Source organism: Lipotes vexillifer, unplaced genomic scaffold (assembly GCF_000442215.2).
Source record: "Lipotes vexillifer unplaced genomic scaffold, Lipotes_vexillifer_v1.1 scaffold1235, whole genome shotgun sequence".
Taxonomy (NCBI): domain Eukaryota; kingdom Metazoa; phylum Chordata; class Mammalia; order Artiodactyla; family Lipotidae; genus Lipotes; species Lipotes vexillifer.
Window position 1 is genome coordinate 1,463,700 of NW_006775530.1, and position 11,554 is coordinate 1,475,253.

General features: G+C 47.2%; 1 non-coding gene across 1 annotated transcript; it reads right to left on the reverse strand.

Annotated features, from left to right (window-relative positions):
• Positions 1-6,134: 6,134 nt before the first annotated feature.
• TRNAE-UUC (transfer RNA glutamic acid (anticodon UUC)) lies at positions 6,135-6,207 on the reverse strand. Its single transcript has one exon. It is a non-coding gene; the product is annotated as a tRNA-Glu (tRNA).
• Positions 6,208-11,554: the final 5,347 nt, after the last annotated feature.

Here is an 11,554-nt window from a genome sequence, read left to right on the forward strand (position 1 = left end):
GCTCAATAGATGTTTGTGTATTTTTTGGAGATTATCAGAGCATTCCTCTACCTCTCCGGGGAAAGAAACTGAGTTTCCAGGAGGGAAAGATACTTGCCCAAGGTCACCAGCAAGTCAGAGACAGAGCTTCAGGCATCAGGCCTCAGATTTTAAGAAGGTTCTATAAATTGCTGATTCAGGGAATGCAAGGGAAACCCCCTTTCCTCACGTCACGGCCCAGAATTCACTGATCTCAAGCCCCCTTTCTTTTTCTTTGTTTGAACCTTTTTCCCCCATTTTTAAACACTGAGGTATGCTTTACATATAGTAAAATTCACCCCTTTTGGTGTACAGTTCTGTGAATTTTAATAGATACAAACAGTTATCGACCCCTATACTCAAGATATAGGACAGTTTCCATGATGCCTAAAAATTCCCCTGCGCCCTTTGAGGACAAAATCTCCACCCACCCCTAGTAGCTGGCAACCACTGAGATCTTTTCTGTCCCTAGAGTTTTGCCTTTTCCAGAAATACTTTTGAGATTCATCGACTGAATATGTTGTTTTGTATATATATTTTTGCTTAGCAGTATTCCATTGTATGGATACCACAAATTATTTATGCATTTACCAGTTAATGGGCATTTGTTTCCAGTTTCAGGTTGTTATAAATAAAACTGCTAGGAACATTCATGTGTCTTTATGTGGACATATGTTTTCATTTTTCTTGGGTAAATACCTATGAAAAGAATTGCTGAATCATATGGTTAGCATATGTTTAACTTTCTAAGAAATTGCCAAACTGTTTTTCCAAAGTGACTATGCCATGCTGTCACACCGTCAGCAGTGTATGAGAGTTCTAGTTGCTCCATATCTGCTCCAGCAGGCGGTGTGGGCAATCTTTTAAATTTTAGCCATTGTGACAATTGTGTAGTGATATCTTACTGTGGTTTTCATTTGTATTTACTTAATGACTGATGTTGAGCACCATGTATCTTCCCTCTTTCTTTAAAAAAATTATACAATGGGCTTCCCTGGTAGCCCAGTGGTTGAGAATCTACCTGCCAATGCAGGGGACACGGGTTCGAGCCGTGGTCTGGGAAGATCCCACATGCCACGGAGCAACTGGGCCCGTGAGCCACAATTACTGAGCCTGCGCGTCTTGAGCCTGTGCTCTGCAACAAGAGAGGCCGCGACAGTGAGAGGCCCGCGCACCGCAATGAAGAGTGGCCCCCGTTCGCCGCAACTAGAGAAAGCCCACGTGCCGCGGAGCAACTAGGCCCATGAGCCACAACTACTGAGCTTGCGCGTCTGGAGCCTGTGCCCCGCAACAAGAGAGGCCGCGATAGGGAGAGGCCCGCGCGCCGCGATGAAGAGTGGCCCCCGCTCGCCGCAACTAGAGAAAGCCCTCACACAGAAACAAAGGCCCAACACAGCCAAAAATAAATTAAAAAAAAAAATTATACAAGTAGTAAATAGCCACAGTAGAAAAAATTAATGCAGAGATAAGCAAAAAGAAGAAAAATTAAAATAAAGATCACCTGTTACCCTAGAGTTCATCATAGCTGACATTTTGAGCTATATCCAACCTCTGTCTCTTCAGACAAACATATAACTGAATTTTATTTATTTATCTGAGAACATAATACATGCACCTAGTACAAAGTTTGAAAGGAATGAAAGGATAAGTATTGAGAAATAAGCCTCCCATTCATTCGGTTGCTGAAGTTAAAAAGTCTAACTTAACGTAGGATAGCAGAGAACATGCATTAACCGCATTCCTTTGATGTGCTGGTGAGAGTATAAACACGTGCGAGCCCAGTAACACTGAGCACTCAAAAACCCCAGGCCACAGAGAGTCCATTCCTCAGCCCTTAACCAGAGGAAACAGCAGAAACATGCGCAGCAGGATACCCGTACAAGAATATTCACAGATGCATCCTTCAAAATAGCAAAAATCTGGAAAAAATCCAGATGCCCATTGACAGGATAATGGATTTTTAAAATGCAATATATTCATACAACGGATGAATACATAGCAATGAAAAAAATGAATGGACTGCAGCTATGCACAGCAGCATGAATGAATGAATCTTCATAATATGATGCTGAATGGAAAAACTAGTTCCTAAAGGTTCCATACAGCATGATCCTCTTTTTATAAAGATTAGAAACAACTACAAGTACACAATATATTATTTGAACTGTAAGTATATATGTATCAACTATACAAAAGGAGCAAGGGAAGGAAAAGCACAAACATCGGAAGACTGGTTACCTTTTGGGGATGTAGGGGCTTGGGATAGAAAAGGATCCCATGGGTACTGTTGTTCTGTCCCTTGGGTTGGGTGGAGAGTTAAAAAAAACTAATCAGTGAATCAAATTGAAAACTGGGTAGGCACAGACCAATGATACAAGTGTATCATTAATCAATGGATTATGATTCATCTAATTCTGAGCACATGAGGTGCATTAAAAATTAAAAAGCAAGTCTTCCTCTCTGGTCCCCCAGGCACTCTGTTCCCCTCCCTAAAGGCAACTACTTTTACCACTTTCTGTGTTTCCTTCAGGAAGAAACTACTTTACCTATTCTATTGAGTAACCTGTGTTTTTACTCAACAGCAGTTCATGGACAACCTACCACATCAATAGATTCCCAATAGCATTTTAATGGCTCTATAATTTTCCACTATTTAGATGCCCATATTTTATTTTATTTTGATGTTTTTATTTTTTTAATCTATTTATTTTATTTATTTATTTTTGACTGTGTTGGGTCTTCATTGCTGCGCACGGGCTTTCTCTAGTTGCGGTGAGTGGGGGCTACTCTTCGCTGGGATGCGCAGGCTTCCCATTGCAGTGGCTTCCCTTCTTGCGGAGCACGGGCTCTAGGCGCACGGGCTTCAGTAGTTGTGGCTTGTGGGCTCTAGAGCACAGGCTCAGTAGTTGTGGCACGTGGGCTTAGTTGCATGTGGGATCTTCCCGGGCCAGGGCTCAAACCTGTGTGCCCTGCATTGGCAGGCGGATTCTTAACCACTGTGCCACCAGGGGAGCCCTAGATGCATATATTTTATTAAACTAATTCCCTTTTTGATGGGCCTGGGTTTTTTTCCCCCAGTGTTTTTTCTCATAAACAATGTTATGAGGAACTCCTTTATATACACGCCTTTGATGAATTGTATGGAGAGGTCTTTAGGATAAATTTCTCCAAGTAGAGTTACTGAGTCAAAGATTATGTGCATATTTCAGGGTTTTGAGCCATATATTGTGCCCACCAGCACGGAGAGAGGGGACTGTCTTTGAGAAGTCTGGCAGCTGGCCTGGTGCTGTGAGGTCTTTTGTTACTAAAGCTACCCCAGAGGTTATTCAGCAGCAAAGCACTGTTAACCATTCCCAGGACCTCCCTGTGGGACAGCAGGAAATGGGGTGGCTCCTCGGGCAGAGGAGAACAACAAGTCTTTATCAAAATGCTATTCACCAAGAACGCGTTATTAGCACAGATCTTGGTCTTGCATTTGGGCAACTCCCTGCAGACGCGTGGAACTATGTCTCCTGAGGGAAGATGAGCAGGAGTTCAGGGTGTGCTGGGCTTCTTAGCATCGGACCCCACTTCTGTTCACTAAATTATACAAGTAATAGTGTGCAATGGGGAAGAGTTGGCACTAGAGCCAGATGGCCTGGATTAAAACCCTTGTTACTCTGCTTCCTAGCTGCGTGACTTAGTTTGCCTTTCCATAAAATGGGGCTAATGAGGGACTTCCCTGGTGGTGCAGTGGTTAAGAATCCACCTGCCAATGCAAGGGACACGTGTTCAATCCCTGGTCCGGGAAGATCCCACATGCCACGGAGCAACTAAGCCCGTGCACCACAACTACTGAGCCTGCGTGCCACAACTACTGAGCCCACGTGCCACAACAACTGAAGCCCGCGCGCCTAGAGCCCGTGCTCCACAACAAGAGAAGCCACCACAGTGAGAAGCCCGCGCACCGCAACGAAGAGTAGCCACCGCTCACCGCAACTAGAGAAAAAGCTCGCGCGCAGCAACGAAGACCCAACGCAGCCAAAAATAAATAAATAAATATATTAAAAAATAAAAAAGGGCTTCCCTGGTGGCGCAGTGGTTGAGAGTCCGCCTGCCGATGCAGGAGACACGGGTTCGTGCCCCAGTCTGGGAAGAGCCCACATGCCGCGGAGCAGCTGGGCCCGTGAGCCATGGCTGCTGGGCCTGCGCATCCGGAGCCTGTGCTCTGCAACGGGAGAGGCCACAACAGTGAGAGGCCCGTGTACCGCTAAAAAAAATAAAAATAAAAAAATTTTTAATGGGGCTAATGCTACTTAGCTCATGTTTTTTGGGCACATAAATGAGTTACATACATAAAGTGCTCAAAACACACTTGGCGTGCTGAAAGTGCTCTATAATTATGAACTGGGCTAGATTCACAGCCCCTGCCCTCAAGGCATCCTCAGACTGGTGGGGGACGTGGAAGCATTTACAATTCAGGGCGATGAGTACATTAAGGCAGGTGCTAAGGAAACTCATAGGAGGGATGCCAAATTTGGAAGGCTTCCTGGAAGAAGTGGCATCAGGGCAGGAACCAAGTCACTTGTAGGCTAAAGGAGAGGCAAAGCGGCCAGCCATGAACTCCCTTTACTAGAAAGGTGAAGATGGGATTCAGAGAAGGTTTTCAGTCTGGGATTTCAATTCAGCAACTTCTCAGCACCAGCCTGGGTCCCAGGTACTGTGCTCAGTGCCAGGGGTGAGTGTGGGCTGGAGATAATTAGGCAGAGGCCCTCAGTAACCTTACGATCTAACTGGGGAGAGGAACATGAAGTCTAGCCTAAGAGCTAGACTCCGACGAAATCTACTAGAGGAAGGAACACAATGTCAAGGGAGCAGCTAATTCTGAGGCTCCAGGATTGTGAAAGGCTTTGCAGAGGAAATGCTTGTAAGAACTGATCAGATTTGGGGAGGGATGGGGAAGAAGTAAGGCACCCCCCATAGAGGGAAGAAGCACAAGCGAAGGTGAGGCAACAGGAGAGCCTGTGTCCTACAAAAGATACGGCGTGCATTGTGGGGCCTGGATCAAGGGAGAGGTGAGGGGTGGGCAGGAAATAGGCTGTAAATGTCAGCTGAGACCAGGGCCTGGAAGGCGTCACATGACATGCTACTTGGACTTCACCTAGTAGGTCATGGGAACGGAACAGAAGTGTTTAAGCAGAGAAGTGACATGATGAGATCTGAAGGGTTACTCTGGCACAGACGGGGGAGGAGTCTTGGAAGGCAGCACAGCTCAAGGGCCACTGTAACTGTCTAAGCGACGGATCCAGTGGGCACGGAGGGCAGGCACGGGTGGAACGTTTGTAAGCAGCCCTCTGAAACACTTGAAATCCAAACCCCGAACTTATTCCCTGGTGGCTCATGAGTCGAGATGTCTAATATCCCTGGAAAAATAAAACTGCTCCTGACGCCAGCCAGCAGGAGCAAAAGCAACCCGATATGCTTGTTGATTAAGGTGAGGGAAACTTTTCCCCCTTTATTAAGGGTCAACCGAATTATTAGGGAAAATAGAGTGACATATTAAAGTGAAATGACTTGATTTTATTGTTTTTTTCCTTCATGGAAACAATACATGAGATCATCATTTAGAATATTTCTCAAGGATGGTAAAGTGTAATCCACCAAAACCAACCTTGACTTCATTTCCATAGAGACATAGAGAAGGAGGGAGAGGAGAGACAGAAGGGTGGGGAGATCTCAGGAGGGGAGGGAATGTGGCCAAGCGCAGCGGCGGGGCCGGGGGCAGAGGGAGGAGGATGATGGCACAGAAGGGAGGCTAATGCGCTAGGCCTGGAGGTGGAGTGTGTATGAACCTCGGAATCGGAGGCCCAGCCAAGTTTCCCACCTTTCTTAGCCCTGATTTCCTTACTTGTCAAATGGGGGTCATAACGTCCTTGTCATATGGCACAGTGAATGTTATTAGATCTGTATATTAAAAGGATTCCACTGCCCTGGCCACCCGACTGGAGTGGGATAAAAGAAAGTGCTCTGCAGACTACCTGGCTTTTAAGAGTTTTCTTAAGAAAGTTTTTTCTGTGTGTTTTGTTTTCTGTTGTTGTTGTTGTTTTTGCTGCACTGCATGGCTTGTGGGATCTTAGTTCCCCGACCAGGGATTGAACCTGGGCCCACGGCAGTGAAAGTGCCAAGTCCTAACCACTGGACCACCAGGGAATTCCCAAGAAAGTTCTTAAGATGAGGGGCTGATGATGATGGTAGCTTTACTTACTATCATTTCCTTTTGGAGTTCTCATTGGCCCCATGTTATTCACAGCAGTTAGGCTGCTCTTGTTTAAAACCTCTCTCATGGGGTCATCCAGGATGGGGTGTCCTCAGAGCTTCAGGACTGGTTGGTCCGGTGGCACCACACTTCCTCCATCCCCAGCCTTCTCACCGCTGGGCCTTCCAGGGGTAGACGGCCTGATTTGTTCCTCTTAACTCCCCGCCGCCCACAACTGCCTGGCAGCTCATGAAATGACACACACAGGGGCCCTGAAGCTCCCTCCTTCATGCCCTGTGCTCAGGCCTCACCCCTCAGCTTTTACTTCTATCCAGTAAACCAACCCAAGGGAGGAAATGAGGAATGTGAAGTAAAGGACATGGGTTCCCTTCGTGATATGGTGCCACCACTTCCCCTCTTCCTTCCTCTCTAGCTGACGGCAACTTCCCTCTCCCACCTCTAGTAGGAAGGAGAACAGACACTGTGAAGCTGGCACCAATGCCCCTCCCTCCCAGGGTCACCTGGCCTGTGTGCAGCCTGGAACCCTCTCCAGAACCCCACACCTGTAGAACCCTACTACACCCGAACATCTCCATTTACATGTCCAATAGGCACCTCAAAGTGCTCAAAAATATAGGCAAGTTCAGAACCAAACGCATCATTGCCCTTCTCCAACCTGCTCCTCTTCCTGTCTTCATTTCAGAAAATGGTACATTATCAACCCAGTCAACCTAATCTAGTGCTTAGATGAAGACACCTTGCAACCCTGCCCACCACTCTGTAAACAGTACCTTCATTAACTCTGCTCAGTTAATCTTTTGAGTTTGCCTCTGTTTCTTGCCAGCATCCTGGCTGATACATCTGGTCTCCCCTTTTACTCCTCCCTCTCTAATCCGTTCTCCACACAGCAGCCCGAGGGCTCTGCCTCCCTCCCTCATTCCTTCTTTTCATTTTTCAAGTCTAACTTTTGAGATGGGTATGGCATTCACCTAGTTCAAAAATTACAGGACATAGAAAAGGTATAAAGTACAAGTGTCCCTCTCATTCCTGTTAGCCATGCGCCTAATTAATTCCCAGGCCTCTCCCAGCGGTTAACGGAGTTTCTTTTGTATTCTTCTAGAGCCATGCGGTCTAATATGGTGGCTACAAGCCACATGTGGCTATTAGATTTAAATCTAATTAAGTTAAATTAAAAATTCTGTTCCTCGGTCACTCAAGCCGTATTTCAAGCGCCACGTGTGGCCAGTGGCTACCATGTTGGTCAGCAGAAGTACAGAACATTTCCACCATCAGAGAAAATTCTATTGGACAAGGCTGTTTGAGTTTCTCTCCGCATATTTAAATTAAAAATTCATATAGTCCATTTTCCTCCTCTTCTTTTACACAAAAAGTAGCGCATGTTCCGCATTGTTCTCCAACTTGTTTTTTCACTTGACAAGATACCTTAAGGATCTTTCCACATCTGTGCATAAAGAGCTTTCTTGTTGGTTTTCAGTTGTGGAATATTCCATGCTGTGAATGTGGCAGAGTTTATTTAAGCAGCCACCCATTGATGGACTAAGGGTTATTACCAACCTTTTGCTCTCACAGTCAACGCAACAACGGTGAATGGCCTTGTCCATCTGGAATTTTGCATGTATGCAAGTATCTATAAAGAACACACCCGCAAATTATCATTCTAGAGCACCGATTTGGTCATGCCTCTCCCCTGCTGAGCACACACTGCTCCTCCTGATCTTCTCCAGCCCACGGCAAACTCCTATGCAGCCCTCAGGTCTCAGCTTGGATGTCACCTCTTCTGGGAAGCCCTCCCCGACTCTGCATCAGGTCAGACTAGGATCACCTGCCCTGTAATTGCCTGGTTCTTCCTGGTCTCCTCCCTCAGTCTGGAGCTTTACAAGGGAGGCTTGGGGCTGTCTTGTTTTTCCATGTATCCCCAGGGCCTGGCACTCAGTAGGGGCTCAATAAATATTTGCTGAATGATGAGATGGGCACCAAGTTCCAGCAGTGGTTCTTTCTAGCACTTTGTGGGCTCCCAAACCAAGGAGCTGGTGAGGAGAACACCCAGCAAGCAGCTGATTCAGATGGGGAAACTGAGGCACAGAGGTGGCAGCCTTTGGATCAGCCCCCTTGACTCCAACCTCTCCATTTTTTAGCCCACCTTATAGTTAATAACAACAATAATAACAGTAGTAATATAACCTGTAAGGTTAATATTTATTGAGTATTTCTATGTGCTAAGTGCTGCTCTAAGTGTGTTACATGCATTAACTTATTTGATTGTTGCAGCAACTCTGTGAGGCATGTACTCCCATTATTATGCCCATCTTATGGGTAGAGGAACTGAGAGCTTGTGTCACAAATGGCAGAGAATGACTTGAACCCAGGCAGTGGGGCTTCAGAGTCCACACTCTTATGCACTCTGCTGAGCTATCGACCTTTCTTGGCAGCTTCTCCCTTTTCCAAAGCTCACTGTGGCTCCTCACTGACTCAAGCCCAGAGCTTCTTCTCGTCATCCCAATCCCCACACCCTGCCACCCTGGGTCCCATCCCTCCCAGCTTGACTTAGTTTATTTTCTACTTCATTGGCTTCCCCCTGGAACAAGATCCTGAGACTGGAGCCAGACTGGGCTCTTCTATCCACTTGCTATAGCTACCTTCTGGGCTTCAGTTTTCTCATCTGTACAACAGGTCAATGGCAAGGGAAAGCATGGTACTCTCCTTTCTTTTAGCCCCTTATCCAACTCCTATACATCTAAAGGGCTTCCTCCTTCAGGAAGTCTTCCCAGATTTCTCTAGCCCCTAAAGTTCCCTCCCACTCCTCCCTGAAGGCAACTTTTAAGACTCAGATTAGCACTTAATTCTTCTTTTATTTTCTGGATTGTAAATTGTCCCCCACGGCCTCCCCACCAAAGAAAGTGATACTCTTTGAAAGAACATATAAGATAAAAGTAGAGCTTCAGTCTTTGAAGTACCACCTTCATTGTTATTGGCATACCTGAGTCCCACCTTCACTAATCTTTACTTAATATTGTTTCTTTAAATGGACTCACTATCTAAAACATAAAGAAATTTATTTTAAGTGAAAAACTAACAGTATTGTAAATGAAAAACCAGCATCACTTGCTGTAACTAAAGTAAAAATAAATACAATGATGACAGAACAGTGTCATTAATTTCTAGGCTCTCCTTCTCTGGTTAAGAGAGAGAACTGTAAGGGTTAAAGTCATTAAAGATCTGCTAAGCATAAGAAAAGGGGGACTCTTCCCTTGACGCAAGCAGGATTGAAAGAAAAGTGAAAACGGAACAACTCTGTCTGTGTGATTCAGGATCACGTAAGACTTTAATACCTTGCTCACCCATCACCTCACACCATTCCACATCCCGAAGCCCACACTTTAGGAAGCAATGACTTGATCAGAACAGGCCCGAAGCCCACACTTTAGGAAGCAATGACTTGATCAGAACAGAGAGAACCAGCTTCATCTCCCATCTCTGCCCCTCTCTAGCCTCCGTTTGCTCCTCTGTAAGATGGAATGAGCATAACCACTCCAGGACTGATGCAGGGTTAAATGAGATGTCACAAGTGGCGTTCCTGGATTCTCTCAGCTCTGCTGCTAACCATCTGGGCATGACCATGGGTGACTTACCCTGCCTTCCTGGGCCTGACTTTCCTCATTTCCAAAAGGTAAATTATAGGGGAATTCCCTGGTGGTCCAGGGGTTAAGACTCCACGCTTCCACTGTAGGGGGCACAGATTCGATCCCTGGTCGCGGAGCTCAGATCTCACAGGCCACATGGCACAGCCCCTCCCCCCGCAAAAAAGAGGGAATTTATAAAACCTGCCTTGGGGGTCGTAAAGCATGTTTATTAAACAAACATTTATTGAATGTCTACTATGTTCCAGGCACTATTCCATGGGATAGGGATGTAGCAGTGAAGGAAAGAAACAAAAATCCCTGCCCTCATGGAGGTTATATTTAAATGGGGGGCAGGGGACAAATAGATAAAATATACAGTATCATATGGTGATAAGTAATAAATGCTATGGAAAAATAAGGCATGGTGGGTGGGGGCAGTGTTGCAATTCTGAAGTGGGACAGAATCTCTGACAAGTGGGCATTTGGGTGATGCCTGAAGGAGGTGAGGAGCCATGAGGTCCCCAGGGGAACAGCAGGCCAGCCAGAGGGCACAGCGAATGCAAAGGCCTCAAGGTGGGAAGCAGCCTGCACGATTCCCAGAAGAGCAGGAGGCTGACGTGGCCAGAACCACGGTGGGACTGAGGTAAGAGCAGTGGGAGGCGAGGTCCCAGGGGCAACGGCGTCAGGTCCTGCAGAGCCCTGTGGGACATTTTAAAACTTTGGTTTTGATTTGGAGTGAAACTTCAGTGGGTCGTCTTACACATCGTAAGTGCATAATTCACAGAAGCTCTAAAGGTAGTAATTCCCATACTTACTTAGCACTGTCTCCTCAGAAGGCCTCGGTTGTCAGGTTCCAGGGTGACAAGAGACCTGCCCTTCCCTGCCCTATTGGCTGGCCCTGGTTTACTGGAAGGCAGTGGGGACAGGAATGGATGGAACCCAGCCCAAGCATTCCTGACCCACCCATCCCCTCTCAGATTGCTCTCCAGGCCCTGTCACACCCCTGCCGCTTGCTGGGCAGTGGGCACAGGAATGCTGAGGCAGCTGAGGGCTGGGCTCCACCCCTAACTTGGAGAAGGCCTAATAACAAGCAACAAGAACAGTAATGATGGCAGCTACCACTTATTGCACCCTAACTGCCAGTCAGACAAAGCACTGAGTACTTTTCACATGTCACCTCCCAACGGCCTCTTTTCACCCCTTTGAGAGAGATGTGGTCTTGAGGGAAGGGAGGCTGTGGGTCACACCCACCTCTGTGACCTCTAGGGGCTGCACTCTTCACAAGGGCTCTGTGCCCGCAGACTTGGGGCTCCTTTCTGGCAGGCTCCCCACTCAGTCCGGGGACCCCCGAGAGAGAAGAATCTTGTAACTCCTGCCTGCCAGCTCTGCAGCTGCCCGCAGGCCCGGACAGGTCCAGGCAGCCCCCTCAGTGGCTGAGAAGGGAGCAGAGGAGGAATCAGGTTTCTCCAGCTCCTGGATGGAGGCGAGATTGCTGAATCAGGCCTTTTCCCAGGGCTTCTGGAACCAGGCCTTGTCGTGAACTCAGCCTCCAGGCTGGCTGTGGAGGTGGCAGCCCAGGACTGGGCACCTGGGCCTCACCCCGTACCTGTCCGACCTCATCTCCCACTGCACTCTTGCTCGCTCCCTCTGCTCCACAGCC